The sequence below is a fragment of the Castor canadensis genome, chromosome 2 (assembly GCF_047511655.1).
Source record: "Castor canadensis chromosome 2, mCasCan1.hap1v2, whole genome shotgun sequence".
NCBI lineage: Eukaryota > Metazoa > Chordata > Mammalia > Rodentia > Castoridae > Castor > Castor canadensis.
The window spans coordinates 105,547,099-105,566,614 of NC_133387.1; the positions used below are offsets into that span (position 1 = coordinate 105,547,099).

General features: G+C 45.9%; 1 protein-coding gene and 1 non-coding gene across 2 annotated transcripts in view; one reads left to right on the plus strand and one right to left on the minus strand.

Annotated features, from left to right (window-relative positions):
* Nudcd3 (NudC domain containing 3) overlaps positions 1 to 19,516 on the plus strand; it is a 96,333-nt gene that overhangs the window by 43,129 nt on the left and 33,688 nt on the right. The gene's annotated exons all lie outside the window — the stretch shown is intronic.
* LOC141420944 (U2 spliceosomal RNA) lies at positions 6,480 to 6,671 on the minus strand. Its single transcript, XR_012445667.1, has one exon. It is a non-coding gene; the product is annotated as a U2 spliceosomal RNA (small nuclear RNA).

The window sequence follows — 19,516 nt, forward strand, 5'->3', positions numbered from 1 at the left end:
TAATTTCCTTTTCAGATTTCTCATTGCTAGTGTGTAGAAATGGTTGATTTTTGTATATTGGTCTTATAGCCTGCAACTTTGCTGAATTCATTTATTAACTCATAGTTTTTGGTGGATTCCTTAGGATTTTCTATACATAAAGATCATGCTGTCTGCAAATAGAGGTGATTTTACTTTTTTCTGTTCAGTCTGGATATCTTTTGTAATTCAGTTATTTTCTTGTCAGTTTGCCCTGGCTGTTTTCCTCCAGCACGATGCTTGAGTAGCAGTGGTTGGAACAACCATTCTCGTCTTATTCCTGGTTGTGAAGGGTGGAGCGTTCAGTGCATCACCGTTGAGAATGACAGGAGCTTTGTTTACTCTCTGTGATATGGTTGAGATATACTTTGGTAACCTACAGAAGTAACCAAAAGAGAGGACGTTTTTGAGCCCTCATGGAGGGCACTGGCGATGTGCCTGGAATTGCTCAGGACTGAGGTGGGGATCCCAGGATGTGGGCTATCTCAGTCTCTTTTCTGTTGCCAGTAACACTACATCGCAGACTGGGTAAGTTAAAACTCGTTTATTTCGACTCACAGTTTTGGTCTAAGGTAGAGGGGTACACATGCAGAGTCCTGAGTGGGCCTAGGGGATCATGGAGGCAGAGACGGGCGGGGAAGAGATTGACCATGCAGCTTTTGCACATGAGCAGCGCTCATTGCCTCTAAAAGCTGTCCCTAGCCCTGCCTCTTAATGTGTCAGACTGGAAATCATTTGGATCTTAGATATATTTTATTAGTGTATATTAATCGCACAAAGGCGTCAGTCACTGTGGAGTTTCACACATGCACATACTGTATTTTGATCAGATTTAACCCTCTGTTGCTTGCTTCCCCAACCCCTTTCTGTCTTTCAGTGGGTTTCAGAATGCCATTTTCACGCATATAGTGTATTTCCATATTATGCACTACCCATCCTTCCCGTTTCCTTCCTTCCTCCCCCACAGAGCAGTCCCACCATCACATTTCATGTGAGACACACGCGCAAATACACACATGCATGTACACACATGCACTTGTACGCACATGAAACACACATGTACACTCGCACACACGCCTAACACACACACATGCGCACACGTGCACGCATGCATACATTTTAGGTCCAGATTTCACATCTCAGGAGAAACATGAGACCTATGTCTTTCTAAACCTGGCTAACTTCACTTAACATTGATGTTCTCCAGTTCCATCCATTTACCTGCAGATGACATCATTTTGTTCTTCTTTATCACTGAATAAAACTCCGGTGTATCTATACCACATTTTGTTGGGCACCTAGACTGTTTCCATAGCTTGGCTTTTGTCAACAGTGCTGCAGTTAACATGGATGTGCAGGTGTCTGTATTGTAATCTGACTTACATTCCTTTGGATATACGTCCAAGAGTGGTCTAGCAGGATCATATGGTTGTTCTAGGTTTAGTTTTTTGAAGAACCTTCATACTGATTTGCACAGTGGCTGTACTAATTTGCATTGCCATGGACAGTGTATTTCATTTGATATTGTCTCCTCCTCGTCCTCCTTTTTTTTTTTTTTTTTTTTAATTTTTTTGGTGGAACTGGGGTTTGAACTCAGGGCTTTGCCCTTGCAATGCAGTTGCTCTACCACTTGAGCCATACCTCCAGGCCATTTCACTCTGGTTATTTTGGAGATGGAGTGTCCTGAACTATCTTGATCCTCCCTATTTCACCTTCCCAATTAGCTATGATGATAGGCGTGAGCCACTGCCCCCAGCTTTGTTTGTGTTCTTAGTGAATAGGCATTCTGACTGGGGTGAGATGAAATCTCAGTGTAATTTTGATTTGCATTTCCTTTATGGCCAGGGATGTTGAGCATTTCTTCATACGTTTATTGGCTATGTGTACTTACTTAGAGAACTGTGTGCTTAATTCATTTGTCTGAAAAAGCCTTTGTTATATGTATGTGTGCATGCTTGAGCACTTGGAGCCATAGAATTTAAAACGAAAAATATCCCCTGCGTCGTTCCTTTTGCTTCAGTGTGTAGCATGGCTCTTAGGAAGCTGGTGTACTTTTGGTTTTGATCTCGATAGGACATTTCCTCCTTCACTCTGAGAAGGCTGCGCTCTCTCCTGGTTCCAGTGTTGTAAAAGTGCACCATGCCTCATCTGAGTTTGGCTCTAGTTCAACCCCTACTGCTGGGTGCTTGCTGGGCTTTTATTTTGTTGTTTTTTAGCTACAGATTGAGGTCCTTCATCTTTGCATTTATAGATTTTCTTAAATTCTTTCGGGTTATCTCCATTTTCTGTCTAGTCCTTTTGTTATTCAAGAATTGGTTTACCAGTTCTTTTGTTCCTTTTTTTTTTTTTTTTTTGTGATGCTGGAGCTGGAACCTAGGGTCTTGCACACTTGCGTGTGCCTTGCAAGCATGCTACCACGGAGCCACATCCCCAGCTCCTGTTTTTTTTTTCTGATGATGATGGTGGTTGTTCTCAATAACAACAATGTTCTGTTCTTAGGTGGAGACACAGCCTGAGCTCCATAGCGAGACACACGGGTGTGCACACTCGAGCACTCGCAGTGCTCTCTTCAGAGTGCTGTCTCATATGAGTTCTCACGCATACTATTGGGACCCCTTGCATGCACGCTCTCACACGTGTACCTGCATGCACACACATGCAGAAGGACTGGGCAGGATGCAGGGAGCATTTGTGGGAGCTGAGTGGGGTGGTGCGTAGTGATGGGAACAAGGCCTGAGGGCTGCAAAACATGCAGGAAGATCAGCCTGGCTTCCAGTACACCTGCTTTTCATGGGGACAAAAGTGTCATTTGGTTTTAGTAGGAAATGATGGTGTGGCTGTAAGTGGAAGAGGTCTGTGGGGTTTGAAGTTTGGAATTAGATTTGGGGGTTGTCATCTTAGAAAAACTGTGGCCATGGAATGAGGTGTTGTCGCTGAAAGGAGCGAGGAGCACAGAGGCCAGTGCCGAGGTGGGAGAGGTCCACAGTGAGGGGCTGCCGAGAAGAGGAGGTGCAGAGGACGGGACAGACAGAAGGCAAGCGATGGAGAGGAAAGGCCTGAGCCAAAGAACTGGACAGAGGACTGGGGTGGGGGCAGGCTGGCCTTGATGGCTGCCTGGCAATAGTCAGATCCACTCACTTAACGACATATGACCAAATGTGAGATGGCAGGAAATGGTAGATGAGGAGAATGTGTATCTGTGTGCTCTTTGCACACATATGTTGAACAGGGCGCTTTACCCTTTATATGGAAGGCGGCCCTGCTGCCTGGCATTGTGACAGCAAGCTCCTGCCCACTGCCTTTCCTTCAGCTCACGTGCCGTGTGTCTGTCCTTGCTGGACAGATGTGCTGTTGTTTGGAACCACAGAGGTCCTGCCAGTTTTAGCACCATTTTAACCCTTACTTTGGTATTAGATTTTTAGAGTTAACAAGGCAATAAATTAAAGTCTAGAAAAATCTTTTTTTTTTTTGGCAGTACTGGGGTTTGAAGTCAGTACTGACTTCTTACTGCTCTACTACAGGAGCCATGCCTCCAGCCCTCTTTTGTTTTTTTGAGGCATGTTCTTGCTGTGTTTAAGGCCAGACTGGCCTTAACCTCATAATCCTTCTGCCTCCACTTTCCAAGTGCTGGGATTATAGACATGAACCACCATGCCCAGTCAGAAAGAAATTGTTCAAAATGACTTATTGAGCTTATCTTCCAAAGGAACAACTGTGGGATTCTATAGACATTGTTCCTTTTTCTTCTTCTTTTTTTTTTTTTTCTTGTGCTGGGGTTTGAACTCAGGGCCTCATGCTTGGTAGGTAGGTGCTCTACCACTTGAGCCACTCCACCAACTTTTTTGTGTTGAGTTTTTTCAAGATAGGGTCTTGAGAACTATTTGCCCAGGCTGACCTTGAACTGCAATCCTCCTGATCTCTGCCTCCCGAGTAGCTAGGATTACAGGCACGAGCCACTAGCACCTGGCGACCTTGTTTATTTTTAAAAAGTCACTTTTTCCCAACAGTCTGAGTTGTTACAGAGAACCATGTTGCATATCCTTAACAGTAATTGGGCTCTAGGGCTGGGAATGGACTATCTTTGAGACCCCACAGTTGGTTTTCCTCAGAGCTGCCCAGAGCACCCAGGCGGAAGAAGGAAGTACACGAAGCACTTTTGAAGCCTGATTCCAAGGACTCACAGCTCATTGAATCTTCAGTCACAGCCCAAGTGATATCACCCTTCTGTATGTGATTCCCCCTAATGCAGTCACATGGAGACGAGATGCGGGTTCTGTTCCTAGCCAGCCCCTCTCTTCACCTGCCTCCAGCACCCTCTGACTTCATCTCAGCAAATGAGTGATGTCACAACCCTGCTTGTTCTCTCCCAGACACACTTAGGAACAGGAGGTACAGAGACAGAATTGTGAGCTGCATGATGCAGCCAACTTGTGAGCCCGACATTCTGGCAGTTGTAGGTAGAAGTTCCTGTGAGCTGCTGACCTGGACAGTCTGTTGTTTCTGTGCAGTGCTGTGCCTTGCCATTTCCACTCCAAGGCCTGTCTGCCCCCTTCTCTTTGTCCTTGGGGCCTCAGCATTGTCCCAGGGAAGCTTCCGTGACAATGGTTATTTAGTTTTGAACCACGCACAGTTCAGGTTCATGCCATCTCTGGCGTGGGGAAGGCATTTTGTCCTGTCTGTGATACTTTCTACCCTCTGGGCCTTTTTCCTTCTCCACAGATGACTTTCCACCTCACGTGGATTCTGATATGATGGGTGAGATCTTGCCAAAGTCCACAGTGTGGACTCGTGTTCTTTCCCTCAGGGAGGCTCCGTCACCTACCACAGATACTGCTCCAGCTCCCTTTCCTCTTTCTGTCCCTCCTCCTTGTTTGCTTGCTTTTCACTGTAGCCCATTTTATTTTCTTACATACTAATAATTTTATAAGTTGTGATGTGTGAACATGTCCGTGAAACTGTTACCCAGAAGTCATCTCATGCTCCCTCAGTAGCCAGCCTCATCATGCCCACACTTAGGCTGCATTGATCTGTTTCTGTCATGCAGATCAGTTTATATTTTCTAGAATTATACAGATGGAATCATACCAAATACAGCGCCCCCCCCCCCCCCCCTGTACTAGAGGCTGAACTAAGGGCTCCATGCTTGCTAGGCAGGTATTCTAGCACTTGAGCTTTCACTAGCCCTTTTTGCCCTGCTTTATTTTTGAGATGGGATCTTGCTTTTTCGCGGGGGTCAGCCTGCACGTGATCCTGCACATGTGCTTCCTGCAGTAGTTGAAATGACGGGTGGATGCCACCATGCCTAGTCATTGGTTGAAATAGGGTCTCTCAAACTTTTTGCCTGGGTTGGCCTTGAACTGCAATCCTCCTGATCTCTACCTCCTGAGTAGCTAGGATTACAGGTGTGAGCCACCTGCGCCTAGCCAGAATGCACTTTAAAGTAATTGTCTTGCCAGGCTGATGGCCCACATCTGTAATCCCATCACTTGGGTGATTGAGGCAATAGGATTGCAAGCTCAAGAACAGTCTGGGTGACATAGCAAAACCCTGTGTCGAAGCAAAACTTTGAGATGCATCACATAAAATACCATTTTAGCCACTGTAAAGTGTACCATTCAGTGGCGTTAAGTGCATTCACATTGTCGTGCATTTGTCACACCATCCATCTCCAGATTTCTTCATTTTCCCAAACTGAAACTCTCCATGATAAACAACTACTCCCTATGCCCCATTGCCCTCTGAACCTCCACCCTACTCTCTGCTTCTGTGAATCTGACCACTCTAGGTACCTTATGTAAGGGGAGTTATCCAGTGTTTGTTCTTTTGTGACCAGCTGGCTTAAAAATTTCACTTAGCATGATGCTCTCAAGCTTCAACCGGATGTCAGATTTCCTTCCTTTCTGTGGGTAGAGCACATTTTCTTCATCCCTTCATCCATCAGTGGACACTTGAGTGCTTCCACCTTTCAGTTGTTATGAACAATGCTATGAACATGAGTGTACAAATATCTTCAAAGCTTGTGTTTTTTTGGCCTGGTTTCTTTCAGGATAATTATTTTGAGATTGAATCATGTTATATGTATCAACAGTTCATTTATTTTTGTTCTTTTTCCGTTTGTCCACAGATGGATATTTGGAATTCTTGGTTCATCTTGACTGTCAACTTGATTGTGTTGAGAGCTGTCTGGGAAATTAATAAAGTACACCTCTGGGCATGTCTGTGAGGGAGTTTCCAGAGACAGATCTTGAGGACTCTGACATAATCAGTGGTTTTATCCATTGATGGATTTTAAAATCGAATAGACTGTTGAGAGATGGTGGACTGTAGAAGGTGGTGCCTAGTAGGAAGAAATGAGTCACTGAGGGCATGCCTTTGAAGGGTCTGCCTTACCCCAGGACCCTTTGTGTTACTCTTTCTGCTTCTTGGGTGCCGTGAGGTGAGCAGCCATGCTGTATCATGTCTTACAGTGTTCTGCCTCACCACAGGCCAACCATGGTCAATGCGTGGAGTGGATGGAGCCAGCTCCTCCTATTCCATCTCCCCACTCCAAAAATCCATGTAATATATCATCCTCAAATAGAGGATGTGTTAGATATTATGCTGATGAAAGCAGATACTACACTTGATCTTAGCCAAAAGACCCAAGAGGCAATAAAATCTTTCCTCCTTTTCAGTTGTTTATCTCAGATGGTTATTAAAGTGACAAATGTCTGAGTATCACAGGGTTATTCCTTCCTTGTGGCTGTTACCAGTAAAGCTGCCAAGGGACATTTGTGTACATGTCTCCCTGCAGACGGACCCTTTGTTGTTCTGTGAATGGCCTAGGAGACGAGGCTTTGCACGGCAGGTTCGGGCTGTTTCCCCCCTGAGGAGTGCATGCCACTGTCACCAGCATGACAATCTCAGCAACTCATCCCAACCAGCACAGGCGTTTAGTCTTTTTAATTTTAGACCTTCTCAAAGGTGCATAGTGGTATGTCATTGTAGCTTGAATTTGCATTTCCCTGAGAAGCAGTGATGGTGCAGTACTTTATACCTTCTTTGGTGAAGTGTCTGTTCAGATCTTTTAACTATTTTTAAAAATTAGGCTGTTCATTTTCTTATTAAGTTTTGAAAGTTCTCTGTATTTCTGGGTATGAATATGTTATTAGAAACATAATTTGCAAATATTTTTGTTCATTCTTTTAATTGTCTTTTCATTCTCTTTAACACTACCTTTTTTCTCTTTTTTTCTTGGTGGTGCTGTGGATCAAACCCATTTACACGCTAAACACACATGGGCACTGAGCTGCACCCCTAACTCCAGCACTGCCTTTTAAAGGAAAGATGTCTTTTGATGACGTCCAGAATACCAGTTTGTTCTTTTATGAGTCACCTCTAGGAAATCTTTGCCTAACACAGTCATAAATATCCCCTCCTATGTCATCTAAGAGTAGTTTATATTTTGAGTTTGTGTTTTGGTCTGTGGTCTGTTTTGAATTATTTTTAGCACATGGTGCAAGGTATGCTTTGAAGTCCTTTTCTCTCTCTCTTTCTGTCTCTGTCCCTCTTTCTCCCTCCTTCTCTCTCTCTCTCTCTCTCTCTGGTGTTACTGAGGGTTGAACTCAAGGTCTTAAACTTGCTAGGCAGGCGTTTTCCCACCTGAGTCACACCTCCAGCCTGAAGTCCCATGTCTTTTTGTATGAAAGACCAGTTGTGCAGCATCATTTGTTAAAAGTACTGTCCTTTCTTCACTGAACTGTTTTTGTTTGTGGGTTGGGGGTGGTATAGGCAGCACCTCATGCCGGCTAAGCACGTACTCTTCCACTGAGCTAACCCACAGCCCCCATTCACTGTTCACTGAGATTTTAAGTGTTTTCTCCCTTCTTTGTCTTCTGCATCTTTGCAGGAGAAGTCTTTCTTACCTTCTCCTGGCCGTATTACCCTTGTGACATGATTCCCTTTTACTTTGCCCATGCCTTCCTTCTTCTGGCTTTTACCCTGGTGCTGTTTGATTTCTGCTTTTTTAAGTTAAAACAATAAATCTCTCCTAAGCTATGGACAACTTCCTTGGTGTGAGAGTGGGTAGCCCTTGTTTAGACTTTCCTTTTTTTATTCTTCTACACTTGATGCTGTCGACTGCCCGTTCTGTGCTGTCCTGATTCTCTTCCTCCCAGTGATTAGTCTTTCTTAGTCTTGTCTTCTCTCTACCCTTGAACGTGGGTGTTGTGGAGATTATGTCTATAATCAGCCCTTGTCATTCTCCTGCGGTCTCCTCCCTTGGAGAACTCATCCTCTCTGGGAGCCTGAACTGCACATCTGTGGTGTACTCCGACTCTGATCCCTGTGTTTAGTCCTACAGCCCAATTGTCTTCACATCCTGAAGGTCTACAGGTGACCACAGCCTTCTCTCTGAAGGGTCCTACCATTCTCCAGTTCCCAAGCTCAGCACTGAGTCACAACTTCACTGTGACTTACCTTGTATTCTGAACAAAGCAAGCATGTCCTTGCGGAGAAAGACCTACAGGTTATCGTTCTCTCTCTCTATTCTTTCAGAGTAAGGACCACCAAGGTGGCAGGTGGTCTATGTGTAGCTTCCTGCCTGAGCTGGAGCAGGGCTTCTGGGGTGGCAGTTGGTCCTTGTGGCCATGTTGATAGAGAGTTCGGACTGAGGAAGGTGTCAGTCCTCGACTAGATCTCACTGTGGGGACAGTTCCCACATGTCAGTGCAGTTGAGTTTCTCCCTCATGTTACTGTCCACTGTGTTTGACTGTGGTTCTGGAGTCCAGGAAGCCAAGCTCCTTCTCGGTGCCCGCAGCATAGGGAGGTGGCACCTTCTCTGGGAATGAAGTAGGGGGTGGAGTTGTATCACCCACTTTCTCCAGCGCTTTTGGTAGGTGTTCTGGGCTCTGTGGAGAGCCTCTGGTTAGGTCAGCAGTCACCTTATGCATCTCCTCTGGGGCAGGTTAGGCCACCGTCCTGGGTAGTGACTGTAGGCAGACTGATGGACAGGCAACTTACTGCTCCCAGAGGCCTTGCATTGCTCACATTCATTGTGTGTTGCAGACCAGGAATTCATACCAGCTTCTACCTGCTGGACTCCTCAGGTTGGGATAGGCAGGCATTAGTACGGTAAAGGAAATGAGAGAAGTCAATGAGAGATGGAAGCTGGAGGCCAAGCAGCATTGTTGCAAATGTCAGTGCAGCCCGGGGAAGCTTGTCTTCAGGTCCTATGTCCTCTGGTCATGTGTATGATAATGGACATAGCAGGCAGGGACCCAGCAGACACATTGTAGTCTGGAGAAGAGGAATGAGGCCTGGATTTGGCTTAGCCACCCAGGGTATGTGACCTTGGATTTTAGCCTCTGGAGCATCTCCTTGGTGGAGGTGACAGTTCCCTAGGACTGTGGTGAGTCTTACGGGCAGTCCTGTGTGCCAGGGCAAAGGCACCCCTTGCTGGTGGCCTGTCCTTCCTTAGACATCTCTCATTAATATCATGTGTCTGTGGTCCTCTGTGAACTTATCTAGGATCTGTGGCCGCTATAACGTTACTGGAGATGGGGTGATTCATACAGAATTGAAATGTGTTTTCTCACAGTTTTGGAGGCTGGGAGATCAAGGCACTGGCAAGTTGGGTATTTGGTGAGGGCCACTCTCTGTTTCAAGATGGTGCCTTTTTGCGGCATCCTCTGGAGAGGAGGAGCACTGTGTCCTTGCATGGTGGAAGGGATGGAAGGGCAAGAGAGACAGAAGGGCGAGAGGGCTGATTGCTGGGAGAAGCCTCTTTTATGAGGGACTCTTACAGCATCACACTGGCTGTTCATTTTCAGCTCCTGAAGTTAGGAGGGACACCTTAAACCATAGCAGGTGGCAAATGTTTGGAAGCCCTCTACAGGAAGTCCTTGTTACAGCTTTTGCTAGCTTTGAGGAGAGCCGTTCAGACCCATCATTTTAGGAAGCATTTTAACGTCTTCATCTTTGAGACCTTTGTCTTTGGTGTTGGCAGGTGAAGGTCATGGCTGTTGAGCTTGTCTGGGACTTCAGTAAGTGCACTTACAGATGGGCTGTCAGACCCACTGCACCAGGTCTGTCCCCAGGGAATGAAATAGCCCTGCGGGGAAGCATCTCCTTGTTAAAGGCTCCGAGCCAGGTGCCTTTCCTCAGCAGTCGAGTGAGCGCGCTCTTGTCAAAGCTGACTTTCTGACATTCGCTTTGTTGATGCCGTGCTTATTGACTTTATGTAATTCACTACAGAGAATCTCAAGTGAACAGAATGAATATTTCCAGAAACTGAGCTGGCTTTCTGAGACATTGTTTATTTACTATTTCTCTGATTTTCTGTTGAGTTGTGCAGTTTGATGGAGTATCTAGTCCTACCAGTTACAAAGATAATAGTACAAGGATTACTAATTTATACATTTAGTGAGGCAATAAAAAGTGGCTGTTAAGCCTGCAGTGAGTTTGACAGTCTGTTCCCTATCTGAATGTCAGGTGTAAACCAGCAAAACAAAGCCCAGTGACAACCCAGGTTTGGAGGACCCCTATGACTGGGTCTTAACATGCCCTCCAGCCCTGTGGAAAGGGGTACCTGGGGGATCTTTCCCCTTTATATGCAGAGGAGGATAAATTGGCTTTGTAAATGGTAATATTGTTTCTTCATCCTGTTCAGTGCTAAAATTTCCTGGCAGCCTGTAACTAGCGAGAGTGGAAAAGTACTCTGTGCAGAGATTAAGCCAGCAGACTTGAGTGCTCCCATGGTGCCTTGTCACCAGTTGTTGCACCTACTGCTGTGGAGATGGCCTGTCCCTTCCAAGTTGAGCTATTGTCTCAGGTGCTGAAAACAACAACTCAAACCAACATCCCGAAGTGACCATTGGAAAAGCCCATTTTGTCATCATGAGAGTGTGATCACATATTGCTGGGAGCAATAGAGGTCTCAGACTGAACTTGAACAGCCTAGCCTCGTGTGTCACTTTTGTATATAATTAGAGTAGCATAGACCTCAGGTACATGTACTTCTGTGATAGGGGTGTTGTTTCCCCTACTTTACTGATGAGCAGACTTAAGCCAGGGGTAAGTACTCCAAGGTCATACTGTTGGGCTAGCAGCTGAGCCAGGATTTTGACTCAAGCCGGTTGTTGTCTATAGGCACTAAGTGGTGCTGCTTCCTTCTCTCTTTCATCCGGAGTTCTTCACAGATGTACCTTTCCTTAAATCTGACATGTAAGACTTCCAGCTTGGCTTTCCACCTTCTCGATAGGGAATGTTGCTTTGTAGAACTTCATGTCATTTCAGCTGCCGTACCCAGTTTCCAAGCTGTGTGTGCCCATCTGTGTTTTGTTAATCTGTCCAGATGCACCTTCAGCTGTGCACACCTGTGGGCATACACGCAGCACCCCTCCGCCTCTCCAAGAAATAGTTTGCAGGTTTTTCACAGAAACTTAGCACAGACATCTGCTAAGATTTTATGAGCGAGATGGCATTGGAGGTTTAGCAGGTTAAGAAGGTGCAAGCACTCGGTCAGAGGATAACCTGTACATGTAAGCAATGGCATCACTCCTGTACTCCTGGGGGAAGGGAGTGAGCAGGGATGAGGTGGGCAGAGCCCATGCAGTGTAATTCTGCACTGTGAAGGTCTTGGTGCCTGCCTGAAGAACTGGAGTTTATGTTTAGAAAGAGGGGTAACTGGTGGTTTCTGACACAAGTGTTGCGCTCTGGTTTGTTAGAAACTCTTAAACAGCAGCATGCAGCCAGAGTGGGTGAAGTAGGGGAGGCAAAAAGGATACCACACCAGGAAGCTGTTGCAGTGGTTTGGGGTGTTATTGGAAGAGACAGGTGCAGTACTATGTTCTTTGGAGCTTGAGGGGCAGCAGGAGAGCTTGGCAACAGGAGATCAGTGGTGGTGGGTGTGGTCGTGGAGGAATGGGAGGATTTGGGGAGCAGGGGTGGGGCATTGATGTCAGCTGTTGTAGAGATATCAGATGGACAGAAACTATAAGAAGGCAAGTTTGAATCTGATGCTTGGATGTCCCTGGTGGGGTGTGCTGGAAGCGGATTCAAGACCTTTAGCTGGGAATGCAAGAAAGATTATGCTGCCTGTACTGAGGCCCATTAAAGAAGGGTATGAGTTCTTTCATTTGATAGTTTTTCAGGAAAGGTGAGGAGTAAGGGTAGGAAGAGCATGGGGATCCAAGAAACAAAGGGATACTGATCATTCACGGCCCTGGAGGTGGAGCAGGAGCCCTTTCCAGGCCCATAGGACTCAGCATTACCAATTAATGTCAAAGCTGTGTGTTACGTAAGTATTCAGTTAGAAGTCTGTCAGAGTAACTTCCCTTCAGCACAAGGATTTACCCTAGGATTCCACTGAGCAGCACACTCCTGAGTGCGTTGGGATTTCTATTCATATGCATTGCATCATGTTCTAGTAAATGATGGGCCACACAGGTAATGATGGTCCTATAAAATTATAATGGAGCTGCAAAGTTTCCATGGCTTAGTGAATGCATAGCTGAAGACAAGGCCAGGGAAAAGGAAGCTGCAGCAGAAGAAAAAGAAAGCACAGTGAAGGGTGCAGCAGAAGCTTTTGCAGACCTGAACAGCTCCTTAAACTGATTGAAAACATGGCTCAACACCTGGAGGTTTTCATTAATAAAGAGCAGTGTTCATCATGCATATCTGCTTAGAAGCAAATCTATGATGAAAGAAAAAAACAAGCAAAGCAACATGGACAGGTCTGTGAAGGAGCCTCACGCAGGTCCTCAGGAGGCATCTAGATGAAGGCCTTGCTGCAGTAGGAGGTGACAGTGTAGTGGGAGGTAAAGATCTTCCAGGGGGACATGTGAAGGTGGTAGACAGTGACATTGATGGCCTGACCCTGCATAGGCCTAGGTTAGGACATGTGCGTGTTTGTGCCTTAGTTTTCAAGAAAAACCTTTAAAAAAGTAAAAAAATAAAAATAAAAAGATTATAGAATAGGATATAAAGAAAGAAAATATCAGTGTAGCTATACGATGTGTTTGTGTTTTAAGCTAAGAATTATTGAAGTCAAAATAAAAAGTTTATAAAGTAAAAAAGTTACATTAATTTATTATTGAAGTGCTCTATCTGGTTGCCTTCCCAGAAGTGGGGACGAAAGGGTTGATTTCCCTGTTTTGGTGGGCCTGGAGGGGAGAATGGCAGGTGGAACCTGAGCCTGCAGCCACTGACTTGAGCGTCCTCATCCCAGAAACACTGCTAGCACAACAGACTTCTCACTTTGTAGAAAAAGTGTGAGTCTTCTTTTGTGATAGCTTTCCTGAAGCTGAGGGGCCTAAGTATGTTGCTCCTTGATGAACACACCGGGGCTGTCACTTTTGCTAAAATTTCATAGGTTATGTATGTTCGTCAGCTCACATTTTTGCTTGCAAACCCAGGTGTTTCAGGGTGGAATGAGGGGAGACAGGTGCCTACAATGAAGGCTGACCTTGAGGTGGGAAAACTTGACCTCAAGCCATGGTGGGAACTCCTCACCATGGACCTGAGCAAAGCTGAACTCCAAGTCTTTGTCGACAGTGAAGACGTTGCATTAAACAGCATCCTGCTCTTAGGAGTAAACTGAAAGCAAAACTCAGACTTTGGTTACTCGGACCTTGTTTACTATCATAGAAAGTTTACTGTTAAAAGAAGCAAATGTAGAATGCACTGTCTTCGGTAACACTAGTGTGCAGATTTTTAAAGTTCTGTTTTTATCTTGGATTTGCCCCAGTGGCATGCAGAGCACGTGGAAGCTGTGTTGGATGTGGCTTGTGACTTGGATTGGTTCTCTTTCTGGGAGGGTGTAATCTCATGTAGGACTCCCATGAGCCACAGGTGATCTTATGTGGCTGCCTATGTTAGTGACCATTGACCAAAGCCCCTGCTCTGTGTGTGTGTGTAAAGTGTCATTTGATGTCATGGTGTGTGAAGGAGGTTGTGGTTAGGGAGAAAGTTGTTTGGTAAAGGCTTGAAGGTAAGAGGAAAGCGGTGGGCAGGGAGCCTGGAGCATGACAGCCCCTCCTACCCTCACCCACTCTGGTTCTCAGTGTCCTTGGCTCTGCCCCTTGATCACTCTCCTGCACCCTGAACACCTGCTGTGGACTGTTTCACCTTTAGGCTCCTACCACATCTAGGCTGGGGCCTCCAAACACCCTACAGGTCCACTCCCCACGTGGCAGCTCTGTGGTGACCTTTTAAAACAATCAAATCTTGGCACTCTGTGCTTTGGCCTTGCAGGGATTTGTAATCGCTTTGCAATTAAATTCTGAACTCTGGCTTGGCAAGCCCTGCGTTGACCTCACCTGGCACTGACCTCACCTGGTGCAGCATCCTCTCCTCTTTGGCGATGTTGATGGTGTTGATGACTCACATTAGTGAGAATATCAGTGGTGCTTACAGTGGTGACCAGCTCACTTCTGGAGCATGTGGTATGAACTCACTCATGAACCCTGACAACAGCTCTGGGCAGGCACTCAGACCTGCTTATGGATCCTGGAGCTGGGTCTCAAGGTAGTGCTGTGCCTATGGGCCGGTGACTTTTGTGGGCAGTTGGGGTGAATGTGGCGTCTCTTTGGGGCCTTCTCTGATGACCAGGGCTCTGCGGGGCCACTTCATCACTGTCATTGGCTGAGTTTGTGAATCCCATTTCCTTTCTTCCCATGTAAGCACCTGGCAGGGTATGGGCCAGTCCTTGTGGACGGCAGGTGGGACCATCTCCGATGGACTCACTGGCATTAGAGCTGTGGCCCGGGGCCCTGGGATCCCGCTATGGAAAAGAAGAGGGTTTATCCCCAGCATTGACAGGCACCAGCCCCTCTCGGGGCAGCACAGAGAGGCCGGCGCCTGAGCAGGGCAGGTGTGATGTGGTGGGGCCTTGGGCAAGTCGCACTTAGGGGGATGTGTTCAATGCCCAGCAGGTCCATGCTCCAGTCAGAGTGAACTTGTGTTGTTGCTGTGTTTGGCAAAATTGGACAACGTGAAGCTTATATCCTCTCTGGCAGATGGGGTGACCCTTGGTGCTGAAATTCCTCCCAGGGTATGCTGTTCCCCTGAAAACAAAAGACCATTTCACCAGTCCCTACTGAAGTGATTTAGGCTAAAAATAATCCATCAGTGCCATACTATGAGTAAAGTTAAGAAGCCAACGTAATGGTACCCAGGATGTACTGAATACTTGAGAAAACAGAACTCTTTATTTGCGGAATGCCCTCTTGGTAGATCACTAACAGTTTCGCCCCCCAAAACAGCAGGAGCAGAAATAACCACCTTCTAGATAAAGCAAAGGGGAAGACATTGCCAGGATTTGCTGTCAGTGCTGTGAGCAGTTGCAGCCTGCAGGGAACTATGCAGAAGGAAGAACCCCTTCTATATGCTTTTCAGAATTGGTGGGACTGGAGAGTATGAGAGGCAAAGAAGAAAAAAAGAGTGAATATAGTAATCTTGAGCTGAAAATGATGCTAAGCCTTGTTGTTTGGCACTGTGACAGGATCAAGGGCAGGAAGTTAACTTACTAGCTCCAGTCTTATCTAACAACTTCAGGTTATTGAGAAAAGAGCTCATGGTGTGATAAAATCTTGTGAGCCTCAGAACTTAGGAGTTTGTGTCATCATTGGTCCCATTTCACAGCTGAGAAAATTGAGACTTTGAAGAGACTGAGGAATTTGCTCAGCTAACACAGCTAGTGCAGCTGAAGCTCAGGATCTATCTGATTCCTGAACCCACATGAACCCCACGGCCTGAGAAGGCCTAGCTGTAGACTTGAGTGTATTTGTCAAAACTAATGTTGGCTTGCTGTTGCTAAGTAGACCATGGGCTTGTTTGGATCTTTCTGGTTTTTGTACTGGAAAGGAACGTGGGTCCAGGGTCCACCTTGCACTTAGGCATCTTGTCTCATCGACATCATTCTGTGGCAGTTTCTGTCTTTGGTTTTCATGACCGTGGCACTATTGTAGAATGTTCCTGATTTGGATTTGCCTGGTGTTTTCTCATGATTAGCTGAGGGCTGTGGATTTAGGAGGAAGATCGTGAGAACATTGCCCTGTGCCCTCATGTCAGATGCGTCTATGTGAGGTTGGCTCTGATCCCAGGGATTCATGGATGTATGTTTGCATTAGCATCCAGTACTGCTATTTTGCTGCCCCCACTGTTGGAGTTCTGGCCCTCCTGGGCTCGCAGGTAGACACCCATGCCCTTGGACTCTGGCACAAGGTGTTGTGGGCTCATGTGTGTTTTTTCTGTTCCAGTCCTAGAAACTCTCCAGGGATCCTGATGACCTTTATCAGGGAACAGAACTGAGAAACAGGTCTGGGTAATCGCAGGATTGTGCTTCTGCCTTTAGGTCTTGTCCATGGCAGGAAGGATACTGACGTCTTTATTGCTGGGTTTGCACACAGGCCCCTTTTACAGAGTAGCTGTGTTCCTGACAGGATGTGACCAGCACATCCGGTGTCCTCACTTCCATGGCTGCTTGGCTACAAGCCCAAGTTTCCCATCATGTGTCCTTGCTCTGCCTGGGGCCACTTGCTTGCTGCCCCTTCTTCCTGCTGTCTGTGGGTTTTGTGTTACTCGTCCTCATGCCCTCATGTAAGTGCTGTTCATTTCTCCACTGGATACCAGGTCTCTGATGTGAACTCCTGACCACATGGCGTAGCAGGAACTGCAGTGACTTTCAGATTGTGGCTGTGGCCTGCAGTTACAGTGAGCACTGCATGTTACAGGGCTCCCAGGCACACACACCTGCCCAGTGGCACTTCTGCCAGGCAGCTTGCTTTCTCTTTGTGCGCTTGCTGTCTCTACTCCATTTTGTACTGTTCTGGAGTACGTGTGCTTCTTTAGCATCTAAAAACTTGCTGTCCTCTTGTCCTCACCTTCTTGTGCTGGAGTGGGGGTGGTATCTGGTTGGGGAATGGGTGAGGACAGTCCAGGACTGGTGGTACCTGTGAGGCTGTGGTTTGTGGGGAGGTACTTGCAGGTCTGTGATGTGAGCTGTGGGTGAGTGAAGATTCTGGGAAAGTTGCTCATGGTGTGGGCCACATGCTGGTGGGGGGCCCAGGAGAAGCACTGCATGGTGTCCCCAGAGGTGCACTCCCTCCTCTGTCTAGTGTTAAGTCACACAGCTGTGCTTGCTGTACTCCTGAGAAGGACGTTTCTGAGAGGTACTTGTGTTACTTGGGGGTTCTGTAGACTCCAGTGATGAATGCTTTCTTAATTATTTCTCAATTGGGATGTTTTTGAGGAATTGAGATAGTAAAGCTAGTTCTAATATTTTTTAATTTGAATGAATAAGAAAATCAAATTAAAGACTATCATGTATAATTCAGATTTTTTTTTTTGGAGGTACAGGGTTTGAACTCAGGACCTCAGATTTGCTGGGTAGGTGCTTTACCACTCGAGCCACACCCCCAGCCATTTTGCTTTGGTGATTTTTCAGGTGGGGGCTCATGTTCTCTGCCCAGGCTGGACTGGACCATGACCCTCCTAGTTATGCCTCCTCGTAGCTGGGACCACAATGTGTGCCAACACACCCAGCTTTTTTGATGAAGTAGGGTCTCATACCGGGGATAGCCTCAAACCTCAATCCTCCTCATCTATGCCTCTTGAGTAGCTTGGATTTTAGGCTTGAGTCACCTCACCCAAGCTAGTATTCTTAAGATATTTATGAAGTAGATTATCTAATTTAAAAAATATATATGCTTGTAAAAATAAGGATGTCTCTTTCCCTTGTTAAAATAATTAAGACATGAAAAAGTCTCATACAAATTTTTATTTTTAGTTAATTAAAATAGTTTTGTAGTAAATATTGATTGATTTTGTTGATGTTGAGTGACCATCACTCAACATCAAATTGATGTGGATTATCAAATAATTGCCTAAATTTCCATTTAGCCTATTGAATTATTCGTGAGCTATTATGAGTGACTTCAGGTATCTTGCCTCATTTACCTTAGGCAAATATAGAATCATCTTGTTTTTGTTTTCAGTACTGGGAGTTGAACTCAGGGCCTCATGCTTGCTAGGCAAGCCCTCTACTACTTGAGTTACCTCTCCAGCCCTAGTATTTTTTGACTATAGCTACAAAATTAGTTTTAAAATATAAAAGCAAATCTTCAAAACATACTTCTCATAATAACTTTTTTGGGTGAGCAGTACTGGAGTTTGAACTCAGGGCCTCACATTTGCTAGGCAGGCACTCCACCACTTGAGCCACTCCTCCAGCCCTGTTTTGTGTTGGGTATTTTTGAGACAGGGACTTGTGAACTATTTGCCTGGGCTGGCATTGAACCTGATCCTTCTGATCTCTGCCTCCCGAGTAGCTAGGATTACAGGCATGAGCCACTGATACCTGACTTGTAATAATTTTTAATTAGTATGAGCCTTTACTGACTAAATAGCAGTCTCCTGGCCATGGGGGTGGCTTGATAGAATGGAAAGGAGTCAGCTGCCCTGGCTCCTAGAATGTTGCCATAGTGTGCTGAGGGCCCTCCCCAGAGTGCAGCAGCCTGGCCAGGAAGATGCCTCTGTGTTCCTCAGCTGGACTTTAAACAGTACAGGTCAATAAAGCAGAAGTTGATTCTTTGAAAAACAAAAAAATCAAAATAGCCAGGCACTGGTGGCCCATTCCTATAATCTTGGCTGCTTGGGAGGCTGAGAGCTGAAGGATTGTGGTTTGAGACCAGCCCAAGCAAATGATTTGTGAGATCCCATCTCCAAAATAACCAGAGCAAAAGACTGGTGGTGTGGCTCAAGTGATAAAATGCCTCCTTTGCAAGTGCAAAGCTGAGTTCAAATCCTAGTTCTGTCCCACCCCCCAAGGGAAAAAAAATCAAAGTAGACAAACTTCTATTGCTAGTAAAGAGAAGAAAAGAATAGGAAGGGATTAATAACTAACAGGTAGAGAAGAAAATTACGAGAGCATATTCTTGGTAGAAAATAGACGTGATTGTTTAGTCTTTGAGGAAGGAAGGAGTTGTGAGGACTTGAAAGCATCGGTGTGAGAGAAGATTGGTGCATTTGATTTCCTTAGAACCATGAGCTGTGTGTACACATCTGAAAGAATACCGACAGCTTACAAACTGAAACCAAAGAAGACTCCTTACCAAAATCAGAGTCCACAGATTGAGGAAATCGCAAACAAAAGAAATGTGAATTACGGTTATACCTAGAAACTCTTTTATGTGTTGTAATTGGCAATACTTTACCAAGCCTGGCAATGTGAAGCTGGGTCCTGTGGGTTTGTGGTGTACTCATGTTGTTGGAGGAGGAACTGGGACACTCCCTTGGAAAGCTGCTTGGCACTGTTTCAAAATTGGACATGTGTACACTCTTGACCCACTAGTTCCACTCCTGTGTGTGGAGCCAAGACAAATTCTTCAGATTCTCAAAATGCACAGAAAGGAGGGACTAAGCATCATGGCCACCCATGAAACTTTGATCCTGTTGTATCGTCTCTCTCCCCACCTCAGGCACTTGTTGGTTTTGTTTTTGATAGAATAAATCCCAGATG